Source organism: Columba livia, chromosome 1, assembly GCF_036013475.1.
Source record: "Columba livia isolate bColLiv1 breed racing homer chromosome 1, bColLiv1.pat.W.v2, whole genome shotgun sequence".
Classification (NCBI taxonomy): Eukaryota; Metazoa; Chordata; class Aves; order Columbiformes; family Columbidae; genus Columba; species Columba livia.
The window spans coordinates 32,709,544-32,733,747 of record NC_088602.1 but is presented as its reverse complement, the minus strand read 5'-3'; the positions used below and the strand labels follow the sequence as shown (position 1 = coordinate 32,733,747).

The 24,204-nt window shown below is 44.1% G+C and overlaps 1 long non-coding RNA gene across 2 annotated transcripts; it reads right to left on the bottom strand.

Annotated features, from left to right (window-relative positions):
• Positions 1 to 699: 699 nt before the first annotated feature.
• On the bottom strand, positions 700 to 21,312 carry LOC110358366 (uncharacterized). Of its 2 annotated transcripts, XR_010470755.1 has the most exons (4): positions 20,954 to 21,312; positions 20,274 to 20,471; positions 4,088 to 5,232; positions 700 to 1,052 (listed from the first exon to the last, which is right to left on the bottom strand). It is a non-coding gene; the product is annotated as an uncharacterized LOC110358366 (long non-coding RNA). The 2 variants fall into 2 exon arrangements; XR_010470756.1 differs by lacking the exon at positions 4,088 to 5,232 and having other exon boundaries at positions 719 to 1,052.
• Positions 21,313 to 24,204: the final 2,892 nt, after the last annotated feature.

Below are 24,204 nucleotides of genomic sequence, written 5' to 3'. Positions count from 1 at the left end.
TCTCTGGTCTGCCATCTCCTGGGACAGAATCATGTAAAGGTTTGTTGTTTCTATTCCAAGGGCTTCTAGAATAAATTGCACTATAAATGCAAAATGAAATCAATAATAATACAAATAGGTGGCTATAGTTCATGTGATTTGTATCTCAATTTTTCATCTTTGATAGCTTTTTAACAAAGCTTAGCATCAACTGTTTCAAGCACACTTAAAATAGGAACGGATCAATTTTCCCAACACTCCAGTAAAAATGGTAAGCTGCCTTATGTGTTTCAGCAGATGAGAAACACTAAACCAAAAAGTGAAGAGGTTTGTCTGAAAGCTCAGGGCAAGTTTGTGGCAGAGCCTGAGACTAAACCTAAGGCTTCCTAATGCCCTACTTGCTATTTGGCCATCTGGCCTCTCTCCTCCAAAGGCACTGACATAGTAGCTCGCCTAGGGTTCAAGATCTCCCAGAGCACTTGCAATTGGCCTAAGTGGCTTCCCATGTAAAAACCCAAGTGAAAACTCTCTGTCTATATTTCTGAAATTAGGAGCTCTGCAACAGAGAGAGAATTAAACTAGTGTAGGGCACGAGAAATCCCTCCTCTCTGACTTCTGATGTGACCTGAATAAGTTTGAGCCTTACTTTCATTAAGCCCAGCTTCCCACCACTAAAACACTATAAAACCATGAAATGAGAATGTTATTAGAAGAAATCCACACAAAATTCAATGGTATATGCTTTATATGCATAGGTACTGTATATACGACGAATATACTATATATGGTGCGGTTATCTCAGCACTTAAAAAATCCTTAGCACCAAAACCTAACAAAAAGAGAGAAGTTCTCATTTTCAGATTTTGGGTTTGTGCTGGCATCTCATTCATTTCGGTTTTTCTCTTCCCCTCATTGTCTTGTGCTCACCTTCCACCAGAACAGCTTCTTTGCCTGTGTGCCATCAGCTACAGTGTTTGCACAATACTTGCCACCTTTGGATTTCTTACTTGCTTCAGTAATGTGAAGAAAATGCAACTTTGTGGCCTGTCATGACAAAAGATTTCCAAAAGCCTCTGGATTTAATGAAAAAAAAAAAAGAAAACAAAAACAATTTTAACAACAACAAAAACAAACAAAACCCCTAAACCTACAAGAATCCTTCCCCCAAAAAAAAGCTCCCACACCTACTGTAGACCAGATTCTCCATCCACAGAGCTAGAAACCAGAAGTCATTCCTAGTCAGCACAATTACAACCCTATACAATTGCTGCTGCTACCGAGCAGGGTCGCAGCCCTCTCGGTTACCAGCTCACCTATGCAGATGACAGCTGGAGAAGGGTTGGTTGCGGGGGAAGAGCTGGCTGCACTCCAAAACAACAGCATTAGGGGCAGAGATGGTCTTTGACATGCAATATTTACTGGTCTCTGCCACTGGCACTGAGTTATTTCTCTTTTTTTCCTGATTCTGTGATAAGGCGAAGATGGCAGCACAGCTGAGGGAGCCTGCCCGCATGAGCTGCAGCAGTGATCAAGCTCACCAAATAGCTTCTGACCTGCTCCCAGTGAGTGAGACCTGTCTTGTTTGAGCTCTTACAAAGCTAACGAGTCATTTTCCCTCAGGTAAAGCAAAGCAGAAGTAGGAAGAAAATTGTAACAGCACTGCTGAATTAGATAATCTACCTTTGGCAGCCAGCAGCGTCTGAGAATGGAAGATATTCTTTCTTAGCAAAGGAAAAACAAGAAAATTTAATTTGCAATGAAAGAATTGCATATCAGGTCCTTGAAGCCACTGAACACAGCTTTCTGCCCAACTTTGTCCTTGCTAAAGGCAAAAGAAAGCCTCAGGAAAACCCCTGGAAGCCACCTCAGCCACAGGCAGATGCTGACAATGCAGCAATGACTGCTCTGAGTGATGACTGTGAGGAGAAGCGTAGCAAAGCTTTTGAAAGTGGAGAGTAGAGTAGAAAGAGCAGCTGACTTGTAGCCATACAAATAACCAACAAAATCCCTGAAAAATAAAAGAAAATTTAAAATATCCAAGGCCTGTGCACCTCCATGGCTGACTCCCACCATCCCATCTAGGTGCACGGTTTGATGCTCTGGGAAATGGACTCTTCCTTGGGCTCTGAGGACCCAGATGCTAAAGGCTAAGTGAGCAATTATTATTGTCAGTAAAAGCTCTGTTCATCATTAAAAGCCAATTTAGTGGATTCCTAGTAGAAGTGGCAAGCAGCATTTCCTTTGTACCATGAAGACGCAAGGGAAAAATTATTGTTGCTTCGTATTTCTCTGTAAGTAGAGCCAAAGGGACTCAGAACCAGCACCTTGTTGTACTACAAGACAAACACAGAAGCTAAGGAAGACTTCACCCAGCCAATGTTAGGCACATGCATGAGCTCAGGATGCAAGAAAGAAGCCAAATAGATGCTGAACAGTGAAAGCAAAAAGAGGGACAGAACGACTATGTTATGCCATTCTCATGTACTTTAGCCCTTACCTTGTTAGATCTGATTTAACTTGTTTTATTATGTAAAAAAAAATCCCACTTTTCCTCTCTACCTTTGGCTAGCTTGTAATGCAAGTCCCAGAGCAGAGCCAAGATTCAGTGACTAGCAAGTCTGCTATGGGGTGCCTTTTGCAGAATAACCTGGATAGTTCCCAGAAGCTGAAAGCAAGTGTATGAGGCAGATCTTATCACCAGTGCAAGGCCAAAAGTTGCACTAGAAGTTCAGGATCCTGAGGGAGAGAAGTTGAGACCACACCATACAATGCATTAGCTGAAAAGTGGGAGACCACGACTGGCAGAACAGTTCTTGCCGGGCAGACTAACCCAACCTTCATCATGTTTAGAGCTGTTTTGAGACAATATGCATTTTTTTCTATTTGTATTTACTCCTTGCTCAGACTGAAGAACTTAGATTCACAACCGAGTGGCCAGCATGGCTTCTGGAGAAGTACATGAGCTGGATGTAAAAGCCAGATGCAGCTACAAAGGGGGCAGCTGCAGATCTTCCCATGTTGTCTTGTGACCCCACCCATGTGCTGGATGGTGCTAATGGAGAGGAATGGCAAAGCCCCACTTAATCCCCACCACTAAATATGTTCCTCTAATGTTGCCAGGTCAAGGTCTCAGGCCAAGTGTTTGCTGCAGCAGTTCTGCCTTGTGCAGAAAGACCATCAGTGGGCTTACTGCCCAGACTGGCCTGCTCTTCTCCACAGCATCTTCAGAGAGGTGAGAAAGAAGGTGCCTGCCTGGCAGAGCAGAGGCCATCCCCAGAGATGCGAAAACCCCCAGCACTGCAGTCAGGCCAAGGGATTTCCTTCCAGAGGCCCCTCCAGGCACCTCCCCTCCCACCATCAGCAAAAGCATGGCAGAGCTTGCAGACACCCACTGCTGCAGCAAGCCAATACTGCAGGCTAAGCACATTTGACATGGTAACTTAAAAAAAATGCATTTAAACAAGCAATGCTGTGGACTTTAATGAGCTTTAGAGCTGTACTCAGTAGCCTTTTGTCTGTGACAGACAAAAAAGGGGAGGTATTGGTCTGCAAGGCTTGGCAATCAGAAAATAGTTTGTATTATGGGGAGAAAAGAGTGAAGAAACACTGGCTGTGAGAGAAGTGGTGCTCACCAAAAGGGTGTAGGAAGTGGCAGCCCTAATGGAACAACTGATGCACCTGAAAATCACTAGATGAGAGTATAATTTTGAGGCAAACAATTAATTTTGAGCAGCACCTGCTGCACAAAAGATGCTCACAGCACTTGAAGCATAATCATGAGCTGAACATTCTTTAAAAATACACACACTCACAAAACAAAGCAAAAACCAAACCAAACAAAAAAAAAAAAAAAGAAAAAAAAAAAAGAAGAAAAAAAGAAAAAAAAAGAAAAAAAAGAAAAAAAAAAGAAGAAAAAAAGAAAAAAAAAAGAAAAAAATAAAAAAGAAAAAACAACACTCCAGTTGAAGGTAAGAGCAGTTATATATAACACCACTACCGAGAGAACCATATAAAACAGGACTTCAATTGTGCAGAAAGCAGCAGCAGTCAGTTGAACAGCTGAAAGGCAAAGAGGGCCAAAGACTGATGCTCAGTGACAGGGACTCACCAGGGAAGCAAGGAGATGTGTTATCTTTGGGGATTTAAGCAACCTGCAGTCTATGCCATGCTGGTTTTGTGTGTGACCTTGAAGAAGTCATCCAGTGCGCTCCAGTGTCCTGATGTAAAACAGTCTTTAGGAGAGTGTCTTTGAAGGTTTTTAGAGCACTGTGTAATGCTCGGATAGGAAGAGATGCTTGCTTGTCAGGATCGAGAACTGGTTGGCATCTGAAAGCATTCATAACCACCCCTGTTTATAACCCACCTGTAAAGACAGATGGAACTTTCAGCAGCTGGGCCAGCAGTGGGACAGCCCCAGGAGCAGTGTGGCTCTTGCTGCTATCCCACCTTAGAAGGTGAACTAAAATCCAGGTGTTAGTTAGTAGAGCTGTGACCCTCATACCCAAACCTGCAGCTGAGCAGGTGTGGTGGTTGCCAACATGTGCAGGTAAGTGAGAAGTTTATCCTATAGATCTTTCTCCATGCTTCCTGCCTCTAGGGGTCCTATCTGAAAACCTCTGAGGCTTTGTCTGGAGCTGGCTTGTTTGCACCCCAAAACCCTTTCATTCCTTCACCTCTGATTCTGCATGGCTTGTTGGAGGTGTGGGCTGCTTGAATGCAGATAACCATAGATATCCCCAGAGCTCCTGACAGACTCTTTTCAACCACCATCAGAAGCCACCATCCCATGTCATAGACATAGAGAAGCCCGCCTCCACTCCACTGCTTGCCACCAAGTGCAGATCCTCCCAGGCAAGAGTTAAATCGATCCTTTTAATTCCCTGAGACAGCCCACAAATGAGGCACAGGCCGGCCCGCACACAGCCCTAACACGTTTGTCTAAAAAGGACCAAGTGTGAACTGCAGGTTTAAGCCTGACCCTCATTCCTTTACCGTGCTGCTTCTGCACAGATATTCCTCACCACATTGGAGAGATGCCTGCTCTTGCTGTTTCCCCATTTCCTAATTGATCCAGAACCCAGCTGCAGATAGTCTCATTTTTAGTTAATCCTTTTTGTTTATAACCAGTGAAGGGCACGATGTGGTCGGAATAAAATGGCTGGATTTCTTCCCGCGCGCGATGCTCTCACAGTGGTGGCATTCCCTGCCAGAGGAAGCAGCCCGGTGAACCTTGCGGCAGGGCATTACGGTAATCTAATCAGAAAGAGATAAGAGACTGGATGAGCTTTGCAGTGTCTGATATGGATAAACACCAGACCAAAGCTTGTCAGCATTCATGAGAGAATAAACCGAAGCATTTAGATAGCAGCAAAATGATGAGAACTGTTGAGATGAGATATAATTGGCGCCTCACATTTTAAAAGAAGAACCAAACTTATTTAATCTATGTCTCTGAACTTACCCGCTTCCTTTGGCAAGAGAAAAAAAGCTTTAGTTCGATTAGCTGACTTGAGTGCACACAACTCCGAGCTGAAAGAACACTTCTCAGGGACTAATTTATTCCACAAATACAACATATTTTTCTGCTCACAGAATACCCACAAACACATTGTCGTTTCCTTACATATTTTTCTTTGAATTATTTTGGCACATTTTCATTAATTGTTTGCAAGTTCTCAGTTTGCAGTATTTAATGCCTGGAATCTGAGCGGCTGGTTAGTGGCAGTTGGTCACGTACATCACATGCTATTATTTCTGCTGGTTCCTGGCTGAGACTGTCCTTCATTGGGACCAATTCAATGTCCTTTGATGTCAATGAGAATCTCCCTCTTTGACTTTAGTGCACTTGGGTCCAGCCTTTTGTTAGGGAAGGAAATGGAAGAAGCCACTGGGCTCAGATTTATTTGTGAACTCAGCAAACATTCATTCCTTCCCACACAGGCCTTTTGCAGCTCCGCTCCTAAGAAAAACTGAAGTTTTCAAACATCTATTGGAGCAAAAATTTTGTTTCCTCGCAACTTACTCAGTTCAGTAAAAAATGGGCATAGAACGGTGCCCTGATGAACTTCACACTCCACTCCAGCGCATTCAGAAATATCAGAGGAGTGAAGGATGAAGCTCCTCATTTGAACACCGGGTTTGCCTTTAATTTAATATCAGCACCGTAAGAGAAAATTCCTGTCTGCATCACACCCCATGGATATCCACAATTTAGAAGTTCAAAACCCTTCTTTCTCACCAGGAGGCACCCCTCAAATGTCTGCATTTCTTCCTGTCCATCTCCCCAGGCTTCTGAGCACTGGTCTCCAGGCACCTCCAAACCCATGTCCTGACAGCACTGGGCAATGAGCTGCCGCAGGAGGACCGTGGGGAGAAGCTGGCAAGCCTGTATAAGTTGAGGCACTTTTTTTGATCTCTAGCACTTGTGGTGCTGTGAGGGAGCAGAAGAACCAGGACTGACACAGGGATTTTTCTTTTCCTTCTCCTCTTGGGCAGTGCTACGCTGGCAGCTCATTTAACTTTAAGACTGCCTGCATGTAAAAATACAAATTGTCTTCTCTTCAAAACCTAGTTTAAAAATAGCACTATTTGAGGAGTACATAAATAAGTAATCATTTGGAACACAATATTGGAGTACCCTTCTTTAATTAAATGGTTGCTTGATGCATTTCAAAGCTCTGTTCTGACTCAGTCTTCCTGCATCTCTGTGCTTTTCCTGTTATGAACGAACCTTGTCTAACTGCACCATGAATTTTAAAGCAAACCAGACTGTGCAAAGTAATAAGACTATTAATATCCTAATTGCTGATCTGCGCTTGGGACTAGCCCATTCTCGTGCAGCCACAGGAAGAAATAATGTCTCAGACATGCTGTTAAGCAGGAATGGCTTCAATGGCCATCACTGCCTCCATTTGACACCTGGCTGACAGGAAAACACAAAGAAAATATTCTAATGAGAGGGTACATATATTTTTCCTCTTAACCCACATAGTATTTGCTAGACATAGCCAGGAATGTAATCCTGCCTAGTCAGACCAACCCCTCTTCTGGTCCTGAATGCCACTGGAGGGTGAGTAGAAAGGCCATGCATTTCCCTTTGTTGGAGTGCATTCTTTGTGTAATCCCTGGATTGGATCAGACTTTTTTTAGTATCACAGAAGTGGGGAATGCAAAAGACACATGACATGAGGCCAACAGTTCACCCCATACCCAAGCAGGATTATTGACTCTGTTTCACTTACTGACTCTGGTTTATTCACTAGCGCTTTGTCTTGTCCAGTTTTAAATTTATCAAGTCACACAGCTTTTGCTCTTCTCCTGGGGTGCTATTAGAAAGTATATCTTAATAAAAGCTCCCTGATTTCAAGGTCTATAACTTCCCTTTCTTAATTTCATGCAACTAATCATGCTGCCCACTTAAAGGATATCAAATGTGTTTTTTTTTTATTTTTAGGGGTCCATCGGCGACTCTTTAGCTCCTCTGTACATATTCAGCAGTTCTTTCTTTTTTTTGCTTGCAGGTCCTTGTCGCACTGGGAGTCAGATTTCCCCAGCACATCACTCTTCACTTCTCACACAGGCTTGTGGGCAGCTGCCAAACAACTAGAAGCAGGGCACTTTTTTTTGTTCATTAAATGACAGAGGGAAAGGACAGGAGGTCCTAGCTAGAAGAGTGCAAGGAAAATCACAGCCTTTGCCTGCAGCTGGTTTGCTTACACACTTGCTTTCTGAGAGGGAGAAAAAGAGAATAATTTATGTCCAAAGATGGCCATTCTTCATTTGACATGCATGGACCTAAAACTTCCCTGGAGCCTTTCCCCAAAAGGCAACCTAAACTGTGTGTGACAAGGGTCTTGGATCCACACAATTCTATTAAAGGCAAATTTGGTGTCTGTAGCAGCCCTGGGAGGACATGGATAGTTACGTGGTGGAGCTGGGAAGAAGATGAGGCATGCTTCATGGGAGCTCGCTCAGTGCAGTGTTTAACTTGCAATGGTATTGGACATGGAGCAGCACAACCTCCTAAACCCTCTGTTGGCTCTCACCCTTCATTGCTCCAGCTTCACTGAGTAGATGGTTTCTACTTTTCCCCCACCTGAGACCAATGCCCACCAACCAGCCAGGTGCTACTACAGCTCTAAACCAACAGACACCACTTCAGCTTCAAAGGTGTGGACTGGTTCTCACGCTGCACATTCACCCCAGCGGCTTGCACAGCAGCATTTAGTCAAATCTCATATGGGACCAGTCATATTTGAAGTGTGTTGCACATGTGATCCCACCACAATCCCATGAGAGGCTCTGGGGCTCAGCAATTGGTTTGTCTTGGGAGCTCCTGAAAGGCCAAATTAGTAAGGTTTGTGTTAAGATTCATCCAGATACCCTGCAGAGATGAGCTGCTTTTAAATCCCATGTTTAAATCTCCTTTGAATATACAGATGACTGTTTTGGGTTGCCAGACACCTTCATTTTGTCCTCTAATATATGACATCTGCATTAGGATGACACTCATACATTGTACAAGTATGATTCTACCTTTCATATGTTTGCTTGTTTATTTGTTTGTTTTAATTCCTTCTAAATATGCAGCAATATTCAACAGAAGAGCTGATGTTCAGAGTAAATATAGGTGTGTATTTCTGAGTACACCTCATAAAGCTGCCTTGAGTTCTTTGTAATCTCACCCAATCTGGTTGGCTGCTTTCACTGTTATGAATCTGCCTGATGCCATGTTCAGGTGATGAACAGGAGTAGGATGGAAAGCCATGGTGAGAGGGGGTTCATGCAGAGCTGCTTTTGTAATTTCTCCAGCTCTTTTGGTTTTGGGAGGGGAGGAGTGACTGACCAGACAGGAGCAATGTAACATCACAGCACACCATGGGGCTGTGTCACGGCTGGGAAGGAGCTCAGACGCAGAAGAAATGCAGTGCAGGAAAGGCAATTTTCGGAGAAAAAATAAATGGATTAATCTGAAAGCATTTTTTTCAATTAAAAAGAAGAAGCAGAGATACTGCCTCCCTCACTCTGCTCCTAATTTTTGAGCACTTGGAACGGAGTAACTTCACAGGAAGATTGCCAACATCCAGAAGCGGTTCTTCTTGATTATATAGGATCTTCTGTTAAGTTGCTTGAGGCTTGTGTGGTAACAGCATTATTCAAAACAATAGTGGTCTGTCTTTTATCAGTTAGGAGAACAATGGCAGAATCATCTTTCCCTAATCCCTAATCCTCCCCGCAACTGCTTGAGATCCTCAGTCACAGAATCTTTGTTTTATTTACATGTTTGTTGGGATGGCAGCTGTGGGATTGGATCAAATATCTTTCAGATTCTGGGACATTTTGAGCCTTATAATGGGTGTAAATGTAAGACTTCAAAAAGAAATATTTAGAGAACAGTGCAAGGAAAGTACTGCTTGAAGATAGAAATGTTATAATTGCAGTAATATGAGATATAAATGATGTATCAGCCATCCTCCACATGTGTGTGGCTATATGGACTTCTTGGGATTTATTCTGCTTCACAACAGTCCAATGCTGGTTGTTAAGCCTACATCTGAAGCTAGCAATGAGAAATGTGTCGTTGCCACCTTTGGTTTTCAGACTGAGTGTAGAGAGTTTGACTGAGTGTACTACAGAAAGCAGGATCATGCAAGCATTGAAATCTATGGATACTTCTTGATATGACAGATGAGGGTTAGATATGAAGCTCGAAGCCACTTGCCAGCTTTCAGTTTCTATCCTGTTACAGGTTGCAGTCTCCTGCTGTACAGTATCATGCTAAGCAGTATTTGGCTATTCTGGCTGGGTGCCATCTCCAGGGTTGATGATCATCGTTGCATACAGACTGAGTAATGAGGAGCAAAGACATCTCCTGAGTGCATTTTGGAACAGTCTTCTTCCTTTCTTGGTCATAACCAATTCTGCAGGTTGCCTGGTTTGGAAACAGAGTCATCAAAGACAGTGGTTCTGGCATTGCCCCTTAGCAGCTCTTTCAGCACTTGCTCAGAGCAGCTCTCTTCAGCTATTCATTTCCATCCTGACTGTTTTTCCAGACAGATCCCTACTGAGCTGATGTAGTCACACAGTAAACACTGCTAGAAGCAGGCCAACATATGGTATCACTTAGGTACAAAGCAGTCCCAGCACCATTGTAATGGTATTTCAGTATCTCTGGTTCCATTCCTAATCCCAGTCAGTCGGTTAATTTGTGCATAAAGTGTAGAGGAAAAGAAGGTGTTAAAGAGACTTCTACAATCCAAGGAAAGAGTTTTCATTTGATACCATGCTTCATGTCTTCATGAGGAAGAGGCCTAAGGTCAAGAGGAGAACAATGCCCAACAAGCAGTTGGCTCTATAATCATCTGATTGCTCTACTACAGGCCAGGTCAGTGAGATGTTAAATAAAAATAGCTTTAAAGTCTTTAAAATTAGACTTCTCTACAACCTTATCGAGCTTTGCTGACCTAACATAAGAAACACGAGCCACTGCAGATGCAAACAAATCCAGTAAACATGAGCCACTGGAACCTAAAGGAAAATGCCAAGTCCCACTGTGACTTCTTCTCAGTGTTTCAAGCAGCAGCTGAAGGTAGGACAGCAGGCAATGCAGCAGGAATCCAATGTGCGAAGGGGAAGGAAATTATGGTGCTGAGCCAGACTGAACTACTTGGGACCTTGTCAAACCATTGCACCACCTTTCGCCTGCAGGACTGAAGCAGTGTAAAGTTACTGAAGACCGCACAGGGAATCCAGATGTTAGGCAAAGGAAAATGATGGAAACCTCCCAGAAAGTAATGGGAGGCTCTTGTGGTGAGAAGCATGTGGGTTTGTAGCAGCACAAGCCAGGTCAGAAGCAGTGGGTTGCAGGCTGCCCGCACCAGTGTGGGGTGGCAGGGCAGGAGCAATGGCTGTATGAAAGGGAAGGTGAGGCTGTCATTTTGCCTTATAAATGAGGAGCATTACTGCGTCGGGCAACCCTCTACAACCAGCTCTGCCTGCCAAGTTGCTTTTACCTAGTGTGCAGCACCTGAAGAATCAAGCTATCTGTAAACCTTCAGTGGCAAAACTGTGCAATGGGGAAGTTTGAGGAAGCAGGTGTGGTCATCTGGGTCAGATGGAAATGTAAAGTCCCATCTCTCAGGCTGAAGCTGCTATGCTGTTTGGTTTGGAAGGGACCTTCAAAGGTCATCTAGTCCAATCCCCTGCAGTGAGGAGGGACATCTTCAACTAGGTCAGGTTGCTCAAAGCCCCGTCCAGCCTGGCCTTTAATGTCTCCAGGGATGAGGCATCTACCACCTCCCTGGACAACCTGTTCCGGTGTTTCACCACCCTCAGTGTAAAAAATTTCTTCCTCATGTCTAGCCTGAATCCCCCTCCTTTAGTATAAAACCATTACCCCTTGTCCTATTACTGCAGGTCCTGCTATAAAGTCTGTCCCCATCTTTCTTATAAGCCCCTTTTAAGAGCAAAAGACTGCAATAAGGTCTCCCCAGAGCCTTCTCCAGGCTGAACAACCACAGCTCTCAGTCTGTCCTCATAGGAGAGGTGTTCCAGCCCTCTGATCATCTTGGTGGCCTGTTCTGGGCCCTCTCCAACAAGTCCATGCCTTTCCTGTACTGAGGACTCCAGGTGGGGTCTCACCAGAGCAGAGCAGAGGGGCAGAATCACCCCCCTCGACCTGCTGTCCATGCTGCTTTTGATGCAGCCCAGGATACGGTTGGTCTTCTGGACTGCAAGAGGACATTGCTGGGTCATGTCCCCAGGAGTTGGGGCCCTGGAGGCAGTGGAAGGTGAGCAGAGCAATTATAGTGGGGTTTGGTTCCAGCTGAAGCCTTAACACATGCACAGACTGTGGCAGCTGGATCCCCTCTCCACAATGGGCTGCAAAGCCAAGGTAAGGCAGGCTGGTCTCATGACACGAATAGGTGCTGTTTCTCACCAAAATGAACCTAAGGGAATTGTGTAATAACATACAAGATACACTGCACAGAAAGGAGGATTTGCTTAAGCCACGTAGAAAAGAATTGAAAGATTATTCTTGCAATTTGCTAACCCAGATGGCCACCTGTGGGCAGAAAATCCTTTGGAAAATCTTTTTTCAGAAAATCAGTTTCCTTTAACAGGAAATCTAAAAGGTACTCAAGGCGCTCAGCAACGTGTTGTTCACATATGCCCCAGCACACACTCACAGAGGTATCACACTCCAGATTTTCAGTTTTAGGTAGTGAAAGCTACAGAAGTTAATCTATATTTGGAGCCATAATTGAGGCACCTCACAGCTACTGAGCAGTACACACTCCTTTCCTGCAATTCAAGCCACTTTTCTGCTTCAGGAGCATCAGCTTCCAACACCCACAGTTAAACCGTGAAGTTTCTGAGGTTTGTTAGACATCCTTACACAGGAAGGCCAGCACAACAGAATTCAGCAAGCCACCTCCTCTATAACAAGATCATCACTAATGAGAACGTGTTATCCTGCATTTTTCCAGATCAATTATCACCTTGCACTTTTTCTGGTCTCTAGCTTGAAGCAAATTGAAGTAATTGCAGTCTTCCACAGATAGTTGTTTAACACCTTCTGAAAAAAAAATTAAGCTCATTTTAAAAGCACCTTCTTTTGGACAACTAAAAATGGAAGCAACACAAATAGAGGCATTTTGAAAATTTTGGCTCTCATAAGAGAACGATCTGGTTCATTTTCTCACTGGAGTGCCCTTGCATTGACTCAATCCTCAAGTTATGAGAGGTGCTGGGACTGGCAAGTGGTAGCCTAAACACGAACAAGAGAGACATGGTGATCTCAAGTAAGACATGAATATTGTAGGGTAATGGGTACAAACTGGAACACAAAAGGTTCCACTTAAATTTGAGAAGAAACTTCTTCTCAGTGAGGGTGACAGACACTGGAACAGGCTGCCCAGGGAGGTTGTGGAGCCTCCTACCCTGGAGACGTTCAAGACCTGCCTGGACACCTTCCTGTGTAACCTCATCTAGGTGTTCCTGCTCCGGCAGGGGGATTGGACTAGATGATCTTTCGAGGTCCCTTCTAATCCATGACATGCTGTGATTCTGTGACTTGAGAGATGTTTACTGTACAGGATTTTTATTTTTTTTTTTTTTAACTGCAGGCCTTAAAGAATAAAATCAGCTCTTGAAGAATTCTAAGAAACCACAGGAAGACTAGAAGCTGCAGCCTCTGTCCTCATCACTTGAAGAGCTACCAGGGACTCTGGTGGGGCTCCAGTTCAGGTAGGAACACAGCTCCTGTGGACCTGTTGGGGGAAAAACAAATGGCCTCCTGCAGCTCATGGAGGTGCCTGAAGTTAGTCCCGCCTGAGGCATCTTCAAGAGGGTGCAACAGACAGTGCAGCCTGGTTTTGCAGACCTTTTATTTTTTTCCTTCCTAAAGACCAGTTCCTGCACTAACAGAAAAAGTGCTGGGGTTGTGACTTTGCTTGTTCGTACACAGATCACTAAAGGGAGGAAGGGCAGGCAACAGAGCCACTTGGGCACTTGCTGCAAGCTTGGGTGAGGACTATGGCACCGGAGTCCCCATGCAGACAAACACCATGACAACCCCCAGGGGCAGTGAAGGCAGAAGGTTTCATACCCAAACGCAGGTACGAGAGGCAGCAAAAGGGAGACATAGCCCAGGGCTGCAAAACAAAAAAAAAAAGGAAAACCAAGCTAATTTTTAACAAGCGGTGCTATTTCTGTATTGCACAAGAGCCGCACAAGTCATGCTGAGCCTTCTGTGATTGTCGTACATATGTTTAGACTAGAATTTCAGGAGAGGGCAAGAGAGAGTCCCAGAACTATGGGAGCCCTTCTACTTATAGCTATGAATTAATTCTAATTAGCCCTGGAAATGAGCCTCTCTGGCTCTTTGTTCTCTGAAATTGTGCTTTTCAGATGCAGACTTCTCAATTAGCGGCTAATTATGATGGTCTTGCCTCCTTGCGGCTAGAGGGGGTATAAAAAACCACAGCCCCTGACAGCTGTTGGAGCTTTGCCTTCAGCTTCAGCAGCAGAATTATTGATATCGATTTCAAGGGTCTTTGGCTCTAGTCCATAAATCCCTGACAGACCTGAAACAATGTTATTTGTGACACTACTGAGAATTATTTGATGGTGTGAGCTCTGGAAAATACACGACATTTGCAGCTCTCACGAAACATAGTGAACGCAAAAATAGACAAACTGTATGTCTGACACTCTGTCCCTCCTCTTCTCTCCTACAGCAGCGAATAGGAATTTTTAGACAATGATACTGGTAGGTCTAAGCACCCTTAACCCAGATCCAGATCTAGTATGCCTTACGCTGATGACCCCAATTATCCATTTCTCCATGGGCCACCTCCAGTTTTGTAGATTACTGCAAGCCCAGCAAAGAACCTTTTCAGCCCTGTGATAGGTAGGTTCGGTTCTGGAGCCATGGGCAGGGCGGATGGGATGGGGAGGAGATGCAGTTCACAAAAAGATCAGATTTGTGCTACTGGGGCGAGACCCTGAAAGCCCACCTCACCCCATGCGCTGTTTCTGTTAATGATGCTAGGACATGCTGCCTAGGGAGTTTAGTGAGTACAACCCTGCTTCTTCCCCTAAGTGTCTTTTTATGAACCTGTTGTCTATGAATTTACTCAACCACTTCTTGAATTAGCTGGTAGTACCTGTACCCACAGCCGTCTGCAGGAATAAATCCCAGAAGTTCGCTGCTCGTTGTAAAATAAATAGGCTTTCTTACGTCTCTTTTAAGAGAACCTCCTAGTTCGATCATCATTTTTTTCCAGCATCGCCCCTCACTTTCAAGCTGCATACAATTTCTTCTGCATGCAGGGGAAGAAAATGGTTTGTTTGTTCTTTAATCTGTGTGTACTGGGGTCTGTCTGTACAAAATGTATCTGCTGAAGGACGTGACAGAATCATACTAGCATCACAATTCTCAGCTGCTTGTAGATGTACAGTTGTTCTCAGATAACTGGAAATACAGTCTGTTCAACAGTTCTCACGTTCTTCTTGTATGATGGTTTCACTTTGGGTCTCAGTGGAGCAGTTATTGTCTGATATTTCCTGGGTAATACCAGAGGGGGTTAGCAGTACTGGAAGGACTCTGAGAGTACTGTTTAAAGATAAAATTTCTTTGCCGTAAAACTAGAGATAAGACAAACCCTAGCTCAAATCAGCCACAGACTTTCCCCCGCTGTAGATCCACATCTGGATATTAACTTAATGCAGATGCTAATTATTTCTGTGCTGCAGTGGACAGACTCCCCAGACCCAGACTAAATTTCAGCTCCAACTAAATCACAAATCCTCAGTCTAGAGCATGTATCTGTGAAAGCCAGGAAGCCTAACACCAAACAGTAAGTAATAGCACCTCCTTCCACATATATAAAACACAGCTATGAAAACTTGTTTCCATATTGCAGGCAGTTAAGAAATGAAGTGTATATATTACTACTGTAGCATTATAGCTCATAGTATGTTGTAGTTTCTCTCCCAATGCAAAAATCTATGTCCTGAAGGGAAAACAATCAACTTTAGACTAAATTAGATCACAAAACTTTTACGTTATCAAACAATCTCTTTGAAGATTTCTAGCATTTCTGTTTCCTACCAAAAATTGGAAGGATTGCAGCAGCAAATGAATGTAGTTTGGCTGGTTTAGGCTGAACTGTGTGTAACTTGTCATCAGCTATGTTGTTTTGGATCAGATGAAGTGGCTGAAGATAGGAAAGTACAGGGAAAGATTGTCCAGGGGGTTTGCTTCAAAAACAGGTTAGACAAACAGCAGTCAGAAAAGACAGTGATAGACTTGATCCTGCTCTGAGCACAGAACGGAACAAGATAACTTCCTGAGGTCCTTTCCAGGCTGATTGATGTGACTCTATAAAACAGCAATAAACTAACAAAGTCAAAGTCTCTGTTTTCATTTCACATAGCACTTCCCAAGCTTGTCTGCTGGGCAAATTTGCCAAGTTTGCTGCCTCTCTGAATGATATACTATTAGCAAAAGAATAAACTGCTTCAAAAGGGACAACATACGACACCAGACAGAAATAAGACTGTAAACAAAAATCTTCTCTAAGATTGTGACATCCAAATGTTCATCCTCAGCAACATACTTCAAACTGATTATAACAGTGGAAAAACAATGGCAAGGGGGGGAATGGGGCGGGAGAGGGAAGGAGGGAGGGAGGGAGGGAGGGAGGGAGGGAGGGAGGGAAGGAAGGAAGGAAGGAAGGAAGGAAGGAAGGAAGGAAGGAAGGAAGGAAGGAAGGAAGGAAGGAGGGAGGGAGGGAGGGAGGGAGGGAGTGAAGGAAGGAAGGAAGGAAGGAAGGAAGGAAGGAAGGAGGGAAGGAGGGAGGGAGGGAGGGAGGGAAGGAAGGAAGGAAGGAAGGAAGGAAGGAAGGAAGGAAGGAAGGAAGGAAGGAAGGAAGGAAGGAGGGAAGGAGGGAAGGAGGGAGGGAGGGAGGGAGGGAGTGAAGGAAGGAAGAAAGGAAGGAAGGAAGGAAGGAAGGAAGGAGGGAGGGAGGGAGGGAGGGAGTGAAGGAAGGAAGGAAGGAAGGAAGGAGGGAAGGAGGGAAGGAGGGAGGGAGGGAGGGAAGGAGGGAAGGAAGGAAGGAAGGAAGGAAGGAAGGAGGGAAGGAAGGAAGGAAGGAAGGAAGGAAGGAAGGAAGGAAGGAAGGAAGGAAGGAAGGAAGGAAGGAAGGAAGGAAGGAAGGAAGGAAGGAAGGAAGGAGGGAAGGAGGGAAGGAAGGAAGGAAGGAAGGGAGGGAGGGAAGGAAGGAAGGAAGGAAGGAAGGAAGGAAGGACGGAAGGAAGGAAGGAAGGAAGGAAGGGAGGAAGGAAGGAAGGAAGGGAGGGAGGAAGGAAGGAAGGGAGGGAGGAAGGAAGGAAGGGAGGGAGGGAGGAAGGGAGGGAGGGAGGAAGGGAGGAAGGAAGGAAGGAAGGAAGGAAGGAAGGAAGGAAGGAAGGAAGGAAGGAAGGAAGGAAGGAAGGAAGGAACACTGTATACTCCACATGTACCAGCACACCAGGAAAGCTCCACTCCAACAACTCCTAACTGTCACAGTAAAAGGAAGAGGGAAAACTCTCATTGAAAATTCTCATTGAAAGGAGCCATTGCTGATGGCTGAGAGCAACAATTGGAGGGCAGCATGAGCATATGAGTCAAAAAGAATAATTTACTGAAAAACACTAAAAAAACAGAAGAGACTTAAAGCAAGTATGTGTGCCGTCGTGAGAGAAATGCATGTAGTGCTCTGTAGTGTTCTTCATGCTACATTTTTTAAATTACCGTGTTAGAAGCCTTCCCAGACAAAAACTACTTAGATCTCATAACTCAGTGTTACTACACTTCCAACACAATTGTGTAGAGCCACTTTCCTGTTGACATACGCCTGTGAATTAACATATATTTAGGTCTCTTTTCTGCTCCTCTTCCCTTGTCAAATCCCTTTTATTACTTCCAGATATAACAGTGCCCATGTTACCATTGAGTGCTAAGAACAAGTTTCTGTCCCTGAGAAGTCACCCTCCATCAGCTGAGATATAATCACTGATCTTACACAAGCTTTCAGCCTGCCTCATCTGCAGAGTAAAACACAAGAATTTAAGGGAGCCCATTTAATCTGGCAAGGGAGGCAGGCTAAGGGCATACACATGGTTAATTAGTATGGTTCAGCCAACAGGCAATAACTCATTAAGCTGCAGTAACTCGACTATGTTTGATCATGTGCTTTATGCCCCAAGGCACTTCATAAGTAAAGCAGTAAAGTCAGGTTATCTGCCATCTCCATTTCTCTCTCCCTCTCTCTTTCTTTTTTTCTTTCTTTCTTTTTTGTTTTTTTTTTTTTTTTTGTCTAACCACAGAAAATCGTGGTTAAACCACAAAGGATAATTTCTGAACACAGAATAGTTCACCACCTTCCTCTTTTTGGAGACTAACAGTGCTTGAAGATTGTTATCCTGTCTCCATTCAGCCTTGCCTTCCCCAGGCTAAATACAAATGCTTTGCCTCTCTCCTCATTGGCACAGCCCCATAGATGTTTTGCAGGCTTCCTCCCTGATGCCTTTCTCTCCTCGGGACTGTGGCCACATCTTTCCCGAGTTATGATGCCAGAAACCAATCTCACTGATCCCGCCGAAGGGATTATCCCTCTGTGTCTCACAGGCGACATCCCCATCTGTCCAACCCAGCCTGATGCTCCTTCCTTCCACGGCTGAGTCATTGCTCCATCACGACCTCCAGCTCCCTCGTGGCAGAGCTGCTACCTGGCTGCTCTCTCCCACCGTGTGCCTGCGGAGATGATTATTTCAATGTAGGTGCAGATTTGCACTTGTCTTCACGAAGTCACATTCTGTTTATTTCCAGACCATCCCTCTAATTACTGAGATCTCCTGAGTGCTAATCCTCTCCTCCCTAGTGTCTCTTGCTGTTGGCTAAAACTTTAACAAAGGGACTCTCTACTCCTTCATCCAAATTATTGATGAAAATACTAAATAGTCCTGAACCCAGGCCATACCCCTGGGGATTCAGCTCAATAAACCTTTCCAGTTTGACAGTGCTCACCTGCTCTCTGAGTACTCACAGTAATTTCATTTAAACATTTTCCCCTTGATTTTCTTACAAGAAAACTGCTTCTCTAAAGGTGATATATTGTAGCTGCACCTTCTCCCTGTTATGTGGGCAGCAAGAAAACCTGTATTTAATATTTAATGCTAAGATAAGATGTAGAAGGGAAACTAACATCCATATGTCAGACCTGACTTCAGCCAGCTTCTGTCTGTGGAGGATTAGGATGTGACCAAATGTCACGGCCTGCCTATTTCAAACCCATTTCAGCACTCATCAAAAGCATCTTCTGGTGGTCCCCACTGCAAATAGGATGATGGGCAAAACAGATTTGGGAATAGTATAGTGTAACAGTTCCTAAATTGCAGGCTTCCCAACTTCCATGACATTTGGATCAGGCCTATATGAGTCCAAATACTCTTTCCAACTCCAAATATAAGGGATATGTTTCCACCACCAATCTCCACTCTTGCATAGGTAAAATTGCTGAGCTTTGAACTAAACATCAGAGTGGGCTGATTGTATTTATACAAGGGGAAGGAAGTTCATTCCCTTGTGCTCTAGTAATTTTGTGATCTGCTTAATGAAATACAGGAAGATGTTGGTTAACAAACCTAGATATACAGAAAACTTTTTGTGCTTTTCTCATCATCCTGTAGCACAAGAGCAGCAAGAAGGTAAAAGAAAATATAACCCTAAACACCTGGTTTATTGCATGACATGGTAATAAAATACTGCTCATTTAAGCAAGAGCCCTTGAACTGCTGACTAGAGGAGCCCTTCCCTCTCCATAGGTTTTTACACGCAGTCTAGAGAGTTTATGTGCTTAACTTAGTCATTTAAATTTAGATACCTAGAACAAACATCACAGGCTCCCCTCCTCCCTCCCAGAATAAACACTTCATGATGACATAAAACCATTCTCTTTTAAAAAAAGAACTGGTATTGCAAGAAAAAAGAAAAATATGAGAAAAGAAGCACTTCACTCTTCAATGTGGTGGTTGTTTTTTTTGTTCTTATAACGTCAGTTGTGCCTAATAACTGAATGGGAACCGATGCAAATTAAGCAAGAGCATTTCTGATCACTGGCAGAGCGCTTGCATTGTGCTAACGAGAAACTGAACTGTAAAATCAAGTCAAAATATTTTTTCCGTGGTTCCCAGTGGAAGTCAAAGCAAATACACATTGGTACTTCCTCTTGCTCTGCGGGCAGCTTGGCGCCCCTTTCATTGACATCGAGTCCTGCCAGAACAGCCCATCAGGTCTTTCAGGTTCCCACTGGCAGAAAAAGTACCGCTCTCGTTGCACCAACGTTTGGAAAACAGAGAATGTGCTGATTCTTAATGTCCTTCGAGTCTCCATAAATCACTCATAGAAAAGAGTGGGGATTAGTTGGGCAGCACATTGTATGCCCCAAAATGGAGCTGAAGGAGGACCTCCAGAGTCGCTATACAGGGATTTCATCACGAGGAAGGGAGGCTGAGCAAACAGCAAGGATGCTCTGTTACAACAACATCCTGCCCTTGCAAAGAGGAGAATGGCTTTTGAGCGAATGACAGAGCTTTGGATCTCAGCTCCCTGAGGCAAGTTCAGGCAAGTTCAGGCTCATTGCTTTTGTGCGATGGGAAGTTTGGGTTTACTATTAGATTGAACTCAAAAGAGCCTTGCCAAGTTTGAAAGTTCATGACGTTTCAAGCAAAGAAAGGAAGTGTCTTACCTCTTAGAGAGGCTAGTCTCTCCGTTATGAAACAGGCTAGGAGTTAATTAGCTCTCATTCCCAACGATGAATGAAAGATGGCTGAACAATAGTCTGCTGAAACCCGGAGGCAGATCTGCCCTTCACAGCTCACAAGCGAGGGCACCATCGCGTTTCTCCTCGGACTGAAATTCCCATTTCCCGGGTTTGCTTTCTCTGCTGCAAATGAGATAAACATTGATACAGTGCAGAGCAAACAGAGCCCACTGTGAGGCTCATCAAGCGATTACTGGCTACTCAAACAGAAGAAGACAGGGTGGGAATTAAATTCATATAACCTCAAGTCTTGCCCCCTTGCTTGCAGCTCTTTCCCACCCTCCTGAGACTCCATCTTCATGCCAGCTGGGCACTTGCCTCTATTTGAAGGCTGTCCCAGCACCTTACTGCTTTCAAGCCAGAGGAGACATCCTCTAGTTTCCAGCCTTAGGTAACAGCAAACAGTCCAGACCCATTTACTTTTGTGCCGATCATCTCCCCAGCTTAAATAGTTTGTATCCTTCCTTTCGGGTTACCTACATTATTTTGATAAACATCAACCAACTCTCAACTTCATTTTCACTAAGGAAAGCAAGCCAAAGCTTTTTATTCACCTTTTAGCAATTAGATTTTTTTTTTCCCTTAGCTCAGTTTTATATCCTTACCTGATTTGATTTCAGTAAAATTTCTCTCTCTTAAAAGTGTATTATTGGAGTTGAGTTAGTCAGAGCTTGCCAGCATCTTCATTAGGGCTCAGCATATCCTTCCTCCACACTAGCTTTCATACTTATTTGGGCTGGTTTTAATTTTTCATAGTCACCTCACATTTGTTCTCCATAGTCACCCATAGTTGAGTCCAGTGCTCAGATCTCTCTAGGCCAGATGACTTTCAATGGACAAATTTCCCAGAGCATAGTACAAAATTTCCTTTGTGCATCACTTTGCTGTTCTGTGTTACCCCATCTCATCTCACACATTTTACCCTGCTTCTCAAACTTAACCAGTTCCTTCCAAAACCTGCCCGTATCCTACTCCCTAATGACAGCACATTAAAGCAGGGTTCATAAGTACACTCCCATTTGTCTGTGACAAAACCAGTCATGCAAGTATTTAAGAAAACCAAAGCTAAGACCTGTCTGTAAGGAATGCCACTGGCAGGTTCCCTCTGACTTGATGCTCCCCTAAAGTACAAAAGCTGTTTCTCACTGTGAGTCAAACCTTTACCCAACCCATCGTTCTTACACTAATGTCCATCTTTGTTAGCTTTTCTGAAAATTTTCCAGGTACCTCTATATCAAAATAATCTGTTGAAATTCAGCTATATTACATGCCTAGAAAATCAATTTTCTAGCAGTCATCTATCAGTCTTTCAGTTGTCTATCAGATGAGGCTGCCTTGAGCTACCACTGCTAAACTCAGTCTAAATTTAACAGGTGGGGGTTTTTTCTCCTGAATACTCATTTCAAATTTTTTTCTAGGCCTTTTCTTATATCAGGACTACAGTGGTCAACAGGCTAGGAATAATTTCCCATTTTCTAAATTTGGGTTAGCACCTCTGACTGAGTACTTTATGGAAAAAGTAGTTACTGTTGGATTAACTATTCCCTGTGGTCTGATGAATGAGTCTTTAGTGTCCTTGGATGGAGATGATCTTGTCTATGTGGTAAGGTAAGGTATATATATAGGTGTATAAGGTGTGGTAAGCACTGATCATACTGCTTTGTTTTTCACCTGTGGTGTGATCCCTTGAATCTTCCCTAATTCCTGACAGCGTTCTTGGTTTTACCCAAAGTATTTAACATCTGTTTATTAAAAAACTGAATTATGGTGCTTTTTTTAGCTTGATTCACTATCTGAATATCTCTTGCACTTGCCTCTTCCCTTACTGCTTCCTTACTCACTTCTCGTCTGCTTTCTGTTTATGCCTCAGAAGGGACTTTGCTGTTTGCTGTCCTTGCTGGGTCTAACTCAGCTTGATTTACAGCAGCTTCCTCTATATGTCAACCCATGGAGACCCCTTTGCTTCTCCCAATTTTTCTTTGGTCCCTCCTCCTACCCAGTGTCCCTCTGTCACTTGTCCAAGTAGGTCTGGAGCCTTCCCTTGTGAAGTCCATCCAGTGAAACCCTGCCTTTGGTGTCTCTTGCTTCAGGAAGAGCAGTGTCAAATCTGGATTTGGGATGCAGGGGATGTCCCAGCGGCCGAGCACATGGCACTTCCCTGGCTGGGGAGGTGCTACCTCCTCACAAACATCTCTGTGACACCCATCGCTGCACAGGAGCCACCTACATGCTGCTGTGCTCCACCTGATGTGCTTTTCTGGCTCTCTCTGTCTTATCTTAGTCACAGATCAGCCCTGGACCAGGCATTAGAATAAAATAGGAAATATATCTCCCAGTTCAACACTTCCCTGTCTGACGTTTGCTTGTTCAACAAGGTGCCTTATTCATTAAAATGGCTCTTCATCCCCACAGCTCTCAGCTTTGGGTGAAGAAAAGGGGGCAAGTGTGTGTGTCCAAAGCACAGAGAAGTGAAAGCTGCTTTTCCTCATTGCATTGACAGCACTCATCCAGGGTAGCATAACTCTGAAAGAGAGAGCTGGCTGTAAACAAGAGTCAAGCTAAAGAAGACTGAAGAGATTCACTCCTCCTATTGCAAATTGTGATGCTCAGATCATCCAAAGCTGTGCCATACATTTTGGAAAGATTTTTCTCATCTTGTGTTTATGGGAAGGTCAAACTTAAAAAGCCTACGTCAAAATGGAGGTTAGATTGAGCAATGAGCAAGTCAAATAATGCAAAATTTTACATAGGAAAAGCTGTGCCATTGCCACCAGCCCCCTTCTATCTCAGCTACAGCTACTCCTCCCTTTTTCAGCAGTTGATCCAGCAAATTGCTTTTTTTTTTTTCCTGACGATCTCCATCCATTGGCTACCCTGGATCCAGGGAGTGCTCCTGCTTGAATACTTGTTGCTTGGAGCATCCTTCCCAGTGATGCTGTATCTGCGGCATCATCAGGCTGAGGGAGATGGGTCTCTTTAGCTTGGAGAAGAGGAGACTGAGGGGTGATCTCATTAATGTTTATAAATATGTAAAGGGTGAGTGTCATGAGGATGGAGCCAGGCTCTTCTCGTTGACAACCAACGAGAAGACAAGGGTCAATGGGTACAAACTGGAACACAGGAGGTTCTACTTAAATATGAGAAGAAACCTGCACAGTGAGTGTGCCAGAGCACTGGAACAGGCTGCCCAGGGAGGTTGTGGAGTCTCCTTCTCTGGAGACATTCAAAACCCACCTGGACATGTTCCTGTGTAACCTCATCTGGGTGTTCCTGCTCCAGCAGGGGGATTGGACTGGATGATCTTTTGAGGTCCCTTCCAATCCCTGACATTCTGTGATTCTGTGATCCTACAACAATGTCCTGCTCTGGGAGGCTGAGCAGCCTTTTGGTCTCTGCTGGCGTCTCCTTTCCGGCACGCTAACTCTGAATGCTGATGTGGCAGCAGTGTTGATGTTACATGCCAGACCAAATGAATGGCCAAAAAATATTTTTATTATTTTGAAATGCCAGAGTGATTTCACATCCAGCTGGCACTAATTATATATCCTACTTCCCCCTGCCCCTCTGTTGTTTTTTTTTTTGAATACTGTCCTGATTTCACAGGCTGTGATTGTTTCTGCAGCCCCTTCTCAGGCCAGAGCTTTTGAGAAGGGGAAAAAAAAAACAAACACAAACAACAAGCAAACAAAAACAAACAAACAAACAGAAAGCCCCCCCAGTTTGGGTTCTTTCCTGCATTGATTTCATTAGCTGCCCATCACTTTCACAATTAATGTGCTAATGCTGTCATAAGGCGTATGCTGTCAGTGGGATTTTCTTCCCACCCTTGCTCTTTAAACATAACCAGAAGTTCCTA